General features: G+C 36.8%; 1 protein-coding gene across 11 annotated transcripts in view; it reads left to right on the top strand.

The window, feature by feature from the left end:
- Window positions 1-15,485, top strand: part of DMD (dystrophin) — a 990,047-nt gene that overhangs the window by 528,457 nt on the left and 446,105 nt on the right. The window lies entirely within an intron of this gene.

The raw sequence follows: 15,485 nt of genomic DNA, 5'->3' as shown, positions 1-15,485 counted from the left end.
GATGACTGTTGAAAATTACACTTTAACAAAAGTAATTGACAGGACTGATTTCTCTGTGGGGCATGTTTTTTCATAACTCTTTTAATATATTTGTTGTATTGTTATTCACAGAAAAATTAAAAAGTTCCTTGTAACCTGGTTTGGAGAATACAACTGAATTATGCATGTCACTGGATTGTATAAACAGTGTTTAATTTGTGAAAGTTAGTGCAGGTTATAACTTTCTATGAAGGCAAGCAGACAGAGCATTTCAGAAAGGTCTGTTGGCCTTTTCATGTGCAAGGAGAAATAAAAAGTGACATGAGCTGAGCCATTCAATCATTCTTTACCACATTCCCATCTGGGGCCTAAGGAGTGGGCAATATAAATACCGGTTGAGGAGCAGGAAAAGTTATTTGTGGCTCGTTTCTACAGTTGTGTGCTTTCCACACAGCAAGCTCTAAGTCAGAATTGTGGCTTATAACAAGAGAGTGAAAATCAACTTTTCTAGGACTACCTTTTTACAAACATGTCCCTCTTCCCCTCAAAAAACCTGTGGTTTTCATTGTTTTCCTGAGGACCTGTACCTTCCAAGGAAAAGTGTATGCATGCCTTCATGTTCATGTTTCAGAAGTTGCCCAGTGAATGTTGTGTTACTGCTTGACAAGCAGTCTCCCCAGATTTAAACTGTACACCACAATTATCATATAAGTTGCATTTTGAAACTTAGGGGAGATCAGAAAAGTGAGGGAAGTGAAGTGTTGAGGAAGGTCCTGGGCAAGAGTGATTTGTCTGTGGAGTTGTGTCGTGGTGATGTGTCAGTCTGGGAGTCTGCAAGGCTGGGATATGATGGATCGGTCAGGGGCTCTCTCACGCCTTTAGCAATGATGAAGATATTCATCACGGGTACTATGCAGGTGTGATTTGACCCAGTTTTGGGTTCTGTGCTTCCATCCACTCAGAAGCGAAGTCAAATTGTGCCGGCTGTTGAAATCAGTCAGAGCAGATGAAACCAGGTCTGCAGTACATTATCCATACCAAGTGCTTCGCACTGCTGGCAATTGACCCTTAACTTGCCCTTTATGAGTAGATTAATATCACAGTTTCAGCAGTAATTAGATGACTGGTCATGCTGCAGATTACAGTGCCACAAACTGTTAAGCAGTAGCCTGATGACCACAGTAGAAATAAATGCTCATATAAAAGATACATTTCCTTTGGAAGGGTAGTTTGGTAACGTTACCTGTCCTGAGTAGCTGGTGTCACTTGTAGTGCTATCATTAGGAAAGGACTCTTAAAACAGACGTTTAAGCATCATTTTTTCTCTGACTAAAGAACTCTGTATCTGGATACTGTTATATAAACACACGTAATAATTTATGTTGATATTAAAAATTTGATATTAATATATATTTAGGTAAATAATTATAGTAATATTTGCATTTATGCATTAGAAATTTCTAGGAAGTGCTAGGATATAAATTGCTTCATCTTTTGAATAAATAAACAAATGCCTTTTCGTTTATTTTAAGAACCAGTGAACTCTCACAAAATTAATGCAGTTGCATTGAAAAGAAAGGTTCAAATACAGCATATGGTGTTCATGGAGAAGGAGAAATGCTCCCACTCAATATTGCAGAGTCCCTACTAAGTTTTGGATGCTGTTTGCAGAACTGGGAGATAGAGTATCAGATTTACAGTTTAGATTGCATCTCATGTTATTATTGGAAAGTGAAACTTGTTAGTGCATAACTTCTGACTGGATTGTTGAAAACCACATGATAGAAAATAGATCAACAAATATTTCTCTTACTCCTTCCAAGAATGATCTAGAATAGTACTTCCTATCAACACAAGCACTGGGTGTTGCTCTCAGGGTTTCCAGCTGCCTATGCCATCCTGACCTTTTCTCTTGCATATATGAGAAACCCTAGAAGAAAGAACATTTTATGAAGGGTGGTTAGTACTAGGCTCCTGCAGCTTCTCTTCTCTTCCTGCTTAGAAATGTGCATAGAAAGTAAAAAAAGAGCATCTTCATTAACTTGCAGAGCTTGGACTCTGTCCTGTTATCAGGCTTTGTGGCTTTGGGATCACATGGTGCCTGGAATGCTGTCATGGCAACTGAGGATGTTATCTACATTCTACTTTTTCTCAAATTAGGTGAGTCAGACTGTTGGTCCTTGTATCCCGCAGAAGCAGAAGAGAATTACAGGTCATGTCACTATAACTGGATGACTGAAAATGAGTCTAATGATCACTGACATTCATACTCATTGGTTTGACAACTGGTGCAGATGCCAGCAATGACATGTCTGGCTGTTGACAGGCTTAAGCAGCCCTCGGTCCTCTGAGCATATGGTTTCATACAACTGCACCACTGAGTCACACTAACAGTGTTCTCAGAAAAAGATGAGGGAGCAACGATGGAAAAAACAACAAACACTTTCCTTGTGTTTGAGCTATTCGAGGATTTTACACTAGATAATTGTCTATTACTCTGAATTCCTCAATTTTTATGAAAATAGATTCATCTGAAGACAGAGTCAAACAAGGAAAGTTACAATGTGGTTCATATTTAGTGCCAAGACTGATGGAAGATTGTGATAAAATATATCAACACAATATGCGATTTCAGCTTGGGGTATGGTACACATCTTCCCTCTTCCAGTTTTGTGGTTTGTTTGGGTGTCTTCTCCCCCCCCATCCTATTAGCATTGCTACAGACATTAACACATCTTCTACATCTGGTACATTGTTCAGGAAAATTTTAATTCCCAGATATTTTCTGTCCATTACATTTCTACTTCTTTACCAATTGCCTTTCTCATTCAACACGAGGACCAAGTCCTCTGTCAGCTTTCTCTGTTGGTGACTGCATATGTCACACCATCCTACTATTTCATTTATTAATTTGGCATCAGTTACACGATTAATCCTGTTACTTGCTGTTAAAACCTCAAAACATATTGTTGTACATCAAAGTGATAGAATCCAGTAGTCTGCTTATGTTCCTTCTCCTGTTCTAAGGTAATAGATTTGCACTTAAGATACTGTTGTAAAATTCACATAAAATTTAAACATAGGGCAGCTTTACCAAGTGAGCAAGGACTGGTTTAAAGAACTGTAATGAAATTACTTTGTGACAGTTTTTTTCCCCAGTCATAGTAAAGTATTCTGACAACAGTGGATCTTTGATTATTGGTGCTGTTTGGGGAAAGTATCATTTTGTCAAAGATATCACCATGGCATATGACCTAGGATGTATATATCAACTTCTTATGTTTTCTGTCTTCAGTACGATTTTTTTTCACTGATTTTTTCAGTTTTTATATTGCTATGAACATTTAATGGACTTTCACTGGAATTTGAATTTCAAATCTAAAGCAAAAACATTCTAATGGCTTCTATGAATTGGGATAGATAAAAATTAATCTGTTGTCTTTTTGTACATTTTCTTGTTTACTACTCATTGCCTTGTAGGTACTTAATTGAGGGTCCTCTGCTTATCAGCATGGGTTGATATCATTGCACTCCAGGAACTGTGAACAGTGGGACAGGTGTTTTAGGAGTCGGCAGTGGCATCAATAATAATGCTGGCATGAATAATAAAAACCTCAACATATCTACAAGGACAAAATGGAAAAAAAAAAAATCACACAGACTTCCTTTCCTTGTTCTAAATGAAAAACTTGTGCTGGAGCACATAATGTGTTTGAGGTGCTGATCGACAGCAATAGGCTTGAAAGCTCCCTCACTTTTATTTGGTTCGTCAGGTGGTAGGTTGTATAAACTGTAATGTTATCCAGAATAAAGGAACTAAGGGTCCTTTGGAAATAATTTAATTCAGTGTACAGGTTATTATTATTCTTCCAAGACTTGCATTTCTCAGAAGGGACAGTTCCATTTATAACCCTGCCTGTGACACTGTTGTATATTCTGGTCAGGAGTGTGCAAGTGAAGACTCAGGGAATGAGTAATAGAAGAAAAAAAAAGGGACAATTTCTTAACATCATGAAAAACCATCAGAATACCAGGTCTATGTAAATCAGGATATGATAATGGACTAAATATTATGGTGTGTAGCGTGAGGTACAGTTTAAAATTAGGTAAAGAAAAGGAGCTGAAGCAGAGTCACTGTTTTCTTTTTTCATAATCAGATCTATCTTTATGCTAAAGTAACCCACACATTCTAATACAGAGTACTACCAGTATTAAGAGGCAAAGTAAACCCGTTTTTAGGTAGGTTTTCTCATAAATTTTGTTTACATCATTTTCTTTGCAAACCTGACTTTAGGTGTAGAATAACTTTTGCACTGACCTTTCTACTTTGAAGTTTTTACTGAGCCTGAATAATATTGAGATCATCAATTTATTTACTTCCAGATGTTATCAAGGTTAGATAAGGTGTTTGTTTTTGCATGTGGGAATAAAGAGAGGAAACAAAATAATGAAACGTATGGAAAATGCTATCACTGATACGGAGAGCACAAGACATAGGTCTGCTAAAAATTATGACCTCTGTTGGTGTATTTTTGCACGAGTTTATGAAACACTCCAGCTTGACCAAGCCATGAGCTTTGGAAAATCACATTTTACATGCTCTTAGTAAGGGCTTAGTTGAATTTTGCATGTACATGCCCTGAAGTTTCAAACCAAATGAGCTTATTCCAGTTCAAGGCCACACAGGATTTTTCTTAATAATTGGACTTTGAGTTTGCTTTAGCCTATGCTGGGTCCAGTCCTGTGCTTCTGCCATGTCTCATGTGCAGTATGGTCCATGTGAGCTGAAGATGACAATACCAAACAAACAAACAATCAGCTTCATTAGTTTTAGGGAATGAATTGGACCTAATATGAGTGGGAAAATGGTCTTAGAACTTGGTGACAAGACACAGTGAAAGTCTGACCAGCAAAGGGATTAAACTTTAATGCTGGATTGTGTCTCGTACAGTGATAGGCAGGGTGAGGATTGGAAGTGGTGTCTTGGAGCCAGTTGGAAATACTAGATCTAGTTGATGCTGAAACTTGAGGGAGTAGAAAATTGAGACTAGTTGAGATTTGAAGAGACAGATTAGGTAACAAAAAGAAACTAGGATTTACTTGAAATAATAAGCGGAAAAGTCTGTCTCTTTCCAAGTGCTCAAGTCCCTGTCTTTCTGTCATCTGAATTAGAAAAACTCCCTGACCTCACTGCTACTTTTCCATGAGAAAGTGTTGGACAATGTATGACTCCCTGTACTACTAATCAAAACCCAGTGGGATTATCTGACAGGCAAATTGGCATGTAGAACAATACTTCTGCAATACCTGGGATGAAATGCACTGAGGAGATATACTTCATGGAGAGATTAGTTATAAAGCCCATTGGTCATCCAGTACAGTGATTATTCATGGCTGGACACGATGATCTTAAAGGTCTTTCACAATCTAGACGATTCTGTGATTGTTTCCAAGAGATTTGCACAAAAATATGTCAAAATGGGTGTAACTTTTCATGTTTAAGTGATGGGTGTCAGAAGGGGAAAGGACAAGACAAAAATAATTGAGTTCTGTTCTGAAGAAGCATCTATTCCAAAGAGATCATTTGTGACACTGTGCAAATGTTTCCTCAGTGCTTGACTTGATTTCATCAGGATCCGACTGGCAGCAGTCCCAAACTCCACAGCTGTACTTGCACACAGTGGATTTTGACCTTACCAACTGATCTTTCATTACTGGATGCTCTGACACTCATTTCAAACTGATACAAGAAAGGAGAGATTCCTGACATGAATTTCACTGTGTCTCAGGTCTTTGTTTTGAATCAATATGTTACTGTCTCCTTTGTACATAAAGGGCAGCTTGGGATGTACAAGATATGAAAGGAATGTGTTCCTAAGAAAGGCCATCTTCTACTGTGAAGGTGAAATGAAATAATCTGTAGGCTCTCCCAATGAGAAGAACTCCCATCCTTTTTTTACCCATTGAAACAAAGGTTCTAAGTTCCAAAACCCCACCCCCTACATATGGAAAAATATTTTTGTTATAATGCATATGCAGAAGATGAATGAAATAAATCTTGAGTGTATTCTGTCACTTTTCCTAAATCAGCATACTCAGCTTTGCCATCTTAGTCATGTTTTTTTTTCAATTTGTGTGTTCTTCTAATAATGCCAACTTAATTTGCAACTGGGTTACACTTGCAATGAACTATTATAAATTTGTTAGCATGTTAATTCACATCTTGTGAATGTGTGAAGTAGTACTGTGCCAAATCAGGTTTTTATTAGGAATGTTTTAATCCTAGAGTCTTTCAGGACTATACATGGAAGACAAAATGTATTTTTCCTTTTTCACTCAAATATTTTCTGTGTGATAAATTGTTATAGTCTTTAAACCCATGCTTGAAATATGCACAGAGATTTCTTGCTATGAATTTCCCACATTCTTTAAAGATTTACAATTCAGAATGTTTTTTAATTTTCCTTGTTTTCCTGTAGATCTTGATTATGTTTTAGAAATCATTAAAGTGCTTAAAACTTAATCATATTAACTGTTGAACTCCATAATCTTAAGGGTCTTTTTGAACCTAAATTACTCTATGGTTCTGTTCAGGATGACAGAAAACAAATTTCCCTTTCCCAGACAAAGAGAAGTATCTCAGATAGGTCTCTTTAGAAGTTTCTTAAACCACAATCAAAAATGCTGTTTGTGAAGAGGAATGATCAAAGTTATGCAACTAGTATAATTTTTTTTTTCATCTTTTTATTTTGACGGGGGGAAATGCTTGGGGGGGATGGTGTTGGGAGGAGAGGCATTGTAGGCAAAACCTAGTACTTCCGCCAGCTTTTGAGACTGTGTTTACACCAAAACCTCTTAAAAGTGGATTGAACATGATTGATACACTTCCTGGTTTTTATTTACTCTGTAGGAGCTCCTAATCTTACTTGTCTCCTCTCAAAGAAGATGATTTGAGTATCAACAGGCTGGATGTGTGTTTTAGTTTTGGTTTGGGTTTTTTGCCTAAACGCGTTAGTGTGATATTTTGTACAATTATTTCACATCTATGTATCATAGTCTTAGAGATGATGTAGTACCAAGAATAGAGTCAGGAATGATTTTAAGAATAACATTTTTTTAATACCCAGTGGATGAATAGATGTCAAAAGCATGGAATGTGTGACAGCTGGGGAAAAGAATGAGGTGATGAAAAGAAACACTTTCAAGCTGAATTTAAGGGGGAAAAATGCCATCTTTCCCATTGACAAATTCTCACTCTCGACTGTTAGTGAGGGTAGGGCAGCTCCTACTCTTTCATGTGGCTGATAATACACAGCCTCAGTCCAGAACCTGCAGCATCCCTGATGTATTTATCTTACAAAACACTTTCTTCCACTGCTCTTGGCTTTGATAGCTGTCTCTAGGGCAAGAACTTATCTACGTAGGCCCACATGGTACTACAGTATGTAGAGATAAACAAGTTAGCCTATCAAACCTTCGCTACCTTTTGCATTAGGAAAAAAGTCAGGTCAGTCTCAGCTCCTTTGCTAACCGTCCCAGCTCCCTTGCCACAAGTGTTCTCAGGAACTGATTTCCATACTTTCGCTCTTTAAAACCCAATTTACTATAGTAAGATCTACCCATGCAAAGCTATTTCTTAGTACATATTCTTAACTTTGAATATGTGCATTTGTCTATGACTCCAATACCTGTGTATGTATACCCAAGTAAAAATGTATGAGTTCAGTGTAATTAGGAACTTTCTATCAGATTAATGAAGTCTTTAGGTATTTGTATTAAGGTGAAGTTCTTAAGAAGCTGCATCCAACAAACATATGTGTCTCCAATAGGCTTTCTATGGCATTGGTGAAAGTGAGAACAGAGAAGAAGGTAGGACCAAAGTAGAACATTCTTCCCTTATCCAAGCCTCTGTAATCAGTAGTGTTTTCTTGCAGTGTTCAAGTCTGTAAGAATTGTGTGACAGTAAACTTCAAAAAAACAACAGCAAAATCCCCACAGAAAACCTAAACCCAAAACTTAAAGCATATTTAATTTCAGGACACAGGCGAGACAATGTAATTTGAAATTAGACTTCAAGGCATTAGTCATTGGAGTTAGATGAGGTGAGTGTACATATTGTAGGTGGACATCTAGTGATGATTTCTCAGTTTAGTCCTCTAGTGTAGCCTGAACAAAAATATTTGTCTGACTCCTGCTGGTAGTCAGTATGGTACATAAACTGGCACTGTGTTTGCTATGTTTTGAATGGATAAGGGAGTGTTGAAATTGTCAACTAGAGAAGCCAGAAGACTTTTAATTTTATGTAAACTGAGAGATTTGATTACTTTGTAAATTACTCAATTTCCAGAACTTGAGGGTGGGGGAGTGGATTCTACAAGGATTTCATGCATTTATCTGAAACACTGAAATGTGTGAGAAACTTGGTGTAATTCCTGTCCCAGGCAAGTCTCTGTCAACCTTAACTCTTGCACATCGATTTGGATTGGCAACAACTTCTTGTGTGATGTTTAGCAAATGAAAGCAAATTAATCTTTTCAGCAAATAAGATATTTTGACTTAATGATCTAAATAGTATTTTCTACCTTGATACATTCTTCACAGAAACTGGCATTATCATTTAGTGCTGGAGTAAGATTGCAGCAGGACATGAATCATTTCAAGTTTGTGGAGTACCACTGCTCTGTGTGTTAACCTTGCTGTAGAGGATGGCACTCACAGGATAGCCTAATCCCTAGCTCATAAATTAAAAACTTGGTAGTGGAACCATTGAGAGATTAGTCAAAGAGTTTCTTTTTGGACCTGGCCTCTAGAAATATCCATGATATAAAGTGTAGTTTGAAACAATGTCATTCTAGTTTATGTTGATTTAATGAAGTGGACCCTTTCTCTCTTTTGGCAAAAGTTTAGACTTTTTGTTGTAGTTGTATTGGTGTGGCAGGAGATGCAGGCCTACGGAACCTAGGATAAAGTCACAGGCTTTTTAGAAGAAGTTTGAGTGGTTTCTTTGTAGTAAATAAATATGTCAATTAATATATCAATCAATATATCAATTAATGGCATTTAGGAAAAAAAAGTAAAATTGGAAATTTTTTGGAAAGAGTTTGAATCAGGAGGAAAGTGTTAAGTAATGGATTTGAAAATGTTGGTTCTGCTAATATGGAATAAAAATGTGGTTGGCATGATTTGCAACATTACCTTTACAATGTAAATATTGGTTAACTATTTATTTCTACATCTTTTTTCTTGAAGTATTTACATCCAGTTATTCATACAATTTTGTTTTCCAATGCATGATATTTTTGGAAACTCAGCAGGTTGGGGGTGTGACAAAACCTCAGGGCCAAAATGCTGTGAGTTTGGACAGAGAAAATTTAAAGTATGTTTCTGTCAGTAGATGAGTAAGTAGAAGAGAACAGACTAGACATATCTATATAAATCCTGGCAGAATTCCAGGAATAGGCAATTGCCCTATAGACCAGTAGCATGTGAATATTATAGGTAACATATGGAGACAACTGTCACATTTTACAAGTAGTTTTGTGCAGCAGATATTTCTGGAGCTTTCAAGGTTATGTCATCCTGTTTTAAAGCGTTGAATGTGAAGATGATTTGCCTCCAATTTCTTTAGGCCAGTATTGGTGGATAAGGTAGTTCAAGACCAAAGAGATAGAGAATGTTGAGTAGAAAGGAAGGGCATGGTTTGAGAACAGGTGGAGAAAAATATTGAAGAAAAGGGGGTGGAGACTGAATTCTTTCTAATGTCTGAAGTCTGCAGTATTGTTATCTTTCATGAGGTTTTACAGATCATTAGTCTCTTAACTGATGCTTATGCCTTTGGGTAGGTAGGGAAATATTTTTTCATTTAACAATGCAGATATTATTCATGTAGGATACCTTTTATTTTAAGTAAGGATTACTGACATATAAGCTTGGGGGTATATTAGCCTCTCACTGTGTATGCATAGCTTTCATTAATGCTAATTAACTAATAATGATGAAGGCTCTGGGGATTGTCTGGAGATTAAAGAGCAGCTGGGAGATGCTGATAACCTGTGATACTGCTGTAGGCCATTGGACCTAGCAAGTCATTAATCTTGGAAGTACCTGGTACTGTTATGAAATGACAAAAGGCTTTGGAGATGGGGAGGAAATGGATGGGAGTAGAAACAGGCAGGCAGGCTGTATATCAGTACAGGATTACAGGAGGACCCAGTCTCATAATGTGTACATAAAGGCTATAGGAAGTGATCTTCGAGGTCTTATAGCAAAGGGAAGGCTTCTGGGTTCTTTGGGCATCCTAGATATGACATTTCCAAGTTAAATCTCCAGAAAAAACAAGTAAGTGGGAACATTGTGAGCTGTACAGCTGCACTTCTAGTTTCTGTATTTCAAAGAACTAAATCCTTTTGATATAAATAATTTTGATTAATGTGTGTTCAATTGGGCTAAGTAATTAATTCCAAGATATGAGTTAAACATTTCATCATTACCTTTCATATATGATTCAAAACCTTATAAGATTGCATCGTGCTTGCTGTTACTGTGTGCTTTTATAATGAGTTGCCAAGGAATGGGTTTTGGTTGCATTGTTAGCTAAGCTTTGATTCTCTCTTATTCTGTCAGTTATATCACTTTGTTGGGAGATTTTGCTAGCTACAGTAAATTAAAGTCTTTAGTTGCATTAAATTCAACAAAAGCACAATGACTGTATTTCCAATGTGCTAGAACAATACAGGGAGGGCAGTGGGGCCAGGATATGGGGTCTAAAAGAGTTCTCAAACTAAAAATGTGGTTTAGTCATTTGAATTCCCAATTCATTTGGTACAGAAGTTATTTCAATATTATATTATGTTAGACCGTAATCTAGGGAGTCACAAGACAAACAAAGAAGTAATCAGTACATGTCCAAAAGGCATTCATATTTTTTTCAAATTCTTAAAAAACTGAGGTGCCAAAAAGTGATAAATCATTGGCTGCAATCACGGAACTGTTCTGAAACGTCTGAAAAGATGATTTTATAGGAATGCTGTTTTGAAGAAATACCAAAGTTTAATTTTCATAACCCATTTGGAGTAGTGTAATTATTTTGTAACAAATAATCAGGAAGTTTCAAAGCTTTTTAGAGTAAAATTTTACTTAGACTTTCAGAGTTTCTCTTTGATTTCTTAGTGATCTCCCTCATGAATACCCTATTTTATAGTGTTGAGATGTCTTGGCACCTTTACATGTCCATACTCCAAAGTCCCGGATTTTGGTTTTACTTTCAGTGGACTGAAATGCCAAAAGGCACTATATCAAAGTATGTCTGTGACAGACCAAGCACCTTTTTTTTCCCTTATCATCTTGTCTTTTCCAGCCAGACTTAAGAGTTCCACATCTGTTGTTAGTGCAGTGACATTCATTTAACTTGCAGTATTATTTGTGATACTGCCATTGGCCTGGCACAATACTGCTCTCATGGGACTATTTATTTACTTTGGAGAAGCTGTATGTCCCATTCATGTTATTTATGTGAGTTACATTTGAACAGAAATCTTGAGATTTTTTTTTCACTTCTTTTCTTTTTCATTTGTTAAAGCTTGCTGTTAGGGTTTTGGTTTGTGTTTTTTTGGTTTGTTGTTGGTTTTTTTTGTTTGTTTATTTTGTTTTGTTTTGGGGGTGGTTGTTTTTGGGTTTTTTTTTTTTTGGAGGGGAAGCTGGACATGTTTGGGTTTTTTTTATATTTTTTTAATTTACTGAATCAGAGTGTAGGAGCTGTTATATAACTTCCGTAAGCATTGAGGTCAAAGGACTTTTACATATGGAAAGAGATTAAATGTGGTTCTTTTTGCTTCTTTGCACAGCAGAATGGGAATATATTTTTAAAAAGGTATTTATACAGATAATTCAGAAGGAGAGAAAAATGCTGAAAAAATATATACACTGTTCACATTTTCTTCAGCTTTAGATTCAGTTCTTGTTCCAATAATTCTGTCCTAAAATTTTGGGATACAGGACTGAGGGTCAAAATTTTAAAAGTCCAGAACTACTTAAAGGGTTCTTTGAACTAACAGGGTGAGTATTTTCCTTAAAAATATGGCGTATTTTCCTTAAAAATATGGCATATTTTTATTTACTTGGCTACCTGTTGGGGGATTGGAATAACTTCTTTATCTGAGAAGAATATGTGTTGAGCACTTACAAATGAAAGATGTGATATAGAAAAAGAGTTTATTTGGACTTGTGCACTGTGCAGTCCTGTGCTTATTGTTTAGAAGTTTATCTTCCTGGGAATGGAGAAGCTCTTACCTGTGTGCTCAAGACCTCAAAAAATTTTTAGGCAGCTCTGATACTGAGTTGTCATGAAAACATGAGTTTATTTGGAAATTAATAGAGTCTTCTTTTTATACTTTTAGTAGCAGTTCCAATGTAGCTATGCAAATTTTGATATTATTAAACAAATACTATTTCCTACCTTGAATGAGTGCTCCTTTGAATTCCTTATACAAATCAGAATGCTTGTAAATGAATAGCCACTGTGCAAGTTTATTTAGCTGAAAGACTACATTACAGGACTCTAGTTTTGTTCCACATCATGGCTTTTGTGCCAAAGTATAGTTGTGTTTGAATGATTTTCTCTCCTGTTTCCATCTGTTTCATGAAAATCTTCTTTCTACAAGGCTCATCAAATAGCCTGACTGGCTCAAATGATCATTTTTCCTGTTGGAATGAAGTGGATTTTGCTTATTTGACTCTAGCAACTTCCTTGAATTTAAGTCAAAAACATTCTTTTGAGGAAAAATAAAAGCAAGAAAAAACTTGGAAATGAACTATCTGTAAGAGTGGAATTCTGGTTTACAATAAAATATATTTAACTTCCATTTGAAGAAAACCTCCATAGCCATATCACAAAAAATGTTTCATTTGGTCAACTGCTGTACTCACTAATGTATTTTTCTCATGGCAGGAAAGGGCTGTTGGCTACTTAAAGATGTAACTACAAGAGAAATGTGTTCATGGAACTACTGTTAGTCTTGTTTGAAGTATGGCTCTAGATAAATATAACGTGATCTAGTTGGTTCCCAGTATCGAGAACTCTTCATTTATTTAGTGTTTTCATGCAGGAACTGACTTACATTGCAAACTTTCTCAAAACAGTAAAAATCAACAAAGTACATTAGAAAATAAGGATGATATTTACAGTATTCTTTGGATGTGTCAGTTGTGCCGATTTAATTTCTTCCTATTTGCCCACTACAAAAACATGGAACATTGAATTGCTTAACAGAGAGCTTTAATTAGGACCAGTGTGTATTGACCCTGAGATTTGCTCAGTTGGTTAGAGCATAGTGCTAATAAAGCCAGTGTTGCAAGCCTGACCAGGGTATGGGCCATTCTCATTTAAGTTGGATTTGATGGTCTTTGTGGGTCCCTTCCAACCTAGAATATCCTATGATTCTGTGGTGTTATGCCAGCAGTTCTTTTTCTTGTTTTTCCTGAACTTTGAAAAATGCAGACTGAACGTAAATCTGACTTGCACAGGAATTTTTTTTCCTATATTTTCTGTCACTTTGCCCAAATATAGCACTGGGGAGGCTTAAGAAGGCTTTTGCTGCCTGTTCTTCTGAATAAAAAAAGCACTTAAGTATATTTATTTTGCATCTTAAGTGATCATTACTAATTAATTTGAGCCTGTATCTCACAAATGAACACAATCAATAACTTGAGTTTGTGTTGCAGTGGAGGATTTGAAGACTGTTCAAGAGAGATGTCTTGGTTTGGAAAGATAGGTGTCTGCTAAGGAAGGCAGGACCCTCCCTTGAAATGGAAAATGCAACCTCCCTCCCTCCCTCCAAATTATAATTTTGAAATCAAAGGGCTGTCAGGCAAAGATATGGGAATAGGAATAACAGTTCTTTACTAAGGAAATTAAAATAAAACACGTAATAGTACAAAAAAACCCCACTGACAGAGTCATAATACAACCTGACACCCTGTTGGTCAGAGTGTTGGTAGCAGTCCAATTAAGTCCTCCTGGAATGACAGATGTGGTTCTGTTGGAGCAGAGATGATGCTGTAGAAGGATGTAGTGTAGTGCTCTGAAGGTTCAGTGGTGGCGAGATGGGTCTGCTCTTCCTCTGGGAATCCAATGGAAACAGGCTGTCCTGGTGTTCTGACTTTCAGATTTTTATCCAGGTAGGAATGCTTGGCTCCTGCCACTGGGTGGGGCTTCTCGCAATGGGATGATGTAATTTTATCAGTCATGCAGTGAGCCTCGATGGCCCATTAACAGAAGAAATCCCCCAGAGGGAGGGCAGGTTGTGGAAGAGAAAAAGAACAGTGCCCCCACCATACTTTCACTTATATCTTGCATTGCAATCTAAGCCAAGAGCAGTATATTAAAGTAAAATTAGTTGTTATATTTAAAAAGCCAAAGAGCTCAGAAATGCTTTTGCTAAGGGAGCGTTGTATCAAAAAATGAAGTTGAATTAAAATTGGAGAGTATGCCTCAGTCTCTGTCAGTGCAAAGCTCACCATTCAAACTGCCCCAGGCAGTGATTTGAGCAAAGCAGCCAGACCTTGCCCTGAGGTGGCTGAGTAGTGCACACAAAGTCCTCCTGATAAGAGGCCCAGTGGAGCAGGGCATCTGAGAGGGGCACAGTACCAGCTCATGGGGCTGTGGATATGGCTGAAACTGGTGCTGCTGCTCGATGAGGGAAAATGTGCCTAAGCTTTCAATTTACTTCAAGTGGATTTTGCTGTGCTTTCTGGTGGAACTGACAGTCTTCCCTCCTGATGTTTGATGTGTGGATTTTTTTTTTTTCTCAAACTTTAAGAAACGTTAATAATCTGTAGGCAGTTTTTTTGTTGCGGCTGGAGGGAGGAATTTCACACTTCACTCAGCAGAGCCTTTAAAAATATATAAATGTTTATAATATATGTACTGTAGAATCAGTTGTGTAGACTCTTTGGGGTTTGTGTCTCTCAAAGGTGGATTTTACACTAAGGTAAAATGCTGACATGTCATTTAGATACAGCAATGTAAACGTAGGACCCCTTTTAGAAAGATAAGAGCCTGTCAGCTTTCACTACTATAATATATAATACGTCATAAAAAAGTTAAAATGTTGGAATCAATTCAGGGAGAAAAAGCATACTGATATGTTACAGACATATTTAAAAAGGGCTATTTGATTTTAAGATGAAAAAAGTAGAAATCCCTATAAATTCTTAGAACAATTCATTTCTGCTGAGTACATTCTGTATGGTCTGCTGAAGAAGGTTGTAAGATGCTTTTTCAATTCCCTGTATTACTGTCTTGCCCTGGAGATTCACAAACCAGAATTACAGACTTGAAAAAAACTAAGGAAGAAACAGGAGTATCTAGCAGGGATTGAAGAAAGAGAAATGGAAAATAACCCACACTTACCCCACCCGAAAGAACCCAAAAAACTGCACAGAATAAATGAAAGGCACGTAAACTATTTCCCTCTAAAATATGTAGGTCTGGCTTTCACACTTATTAC

The sequence above is a fragment of the Chamaea fasciata genome, unplaced genomic scaffold, assembly GCF_029207755.1.
Source record: "Chamaea fasciata isolate MVZ Bird 193981 ecotype frontalis unplaced genomic scaffold, bChaFas1.0.hap1 SCAF_2, whole genome shotgun sequence".
Classification (NCBI taxonomy): domain Eukaryota; kingdom Metazoa; phylum Chordata; class Aves; order Passeriformes; family Sylviidae; genus Chamaea; species Chamaea fasciata.
The sequence above is the reverse complement of the archived record's forward strand: the minus strand, read 5'-3'. Positions and strand labels throughout refer to the sequence as shown.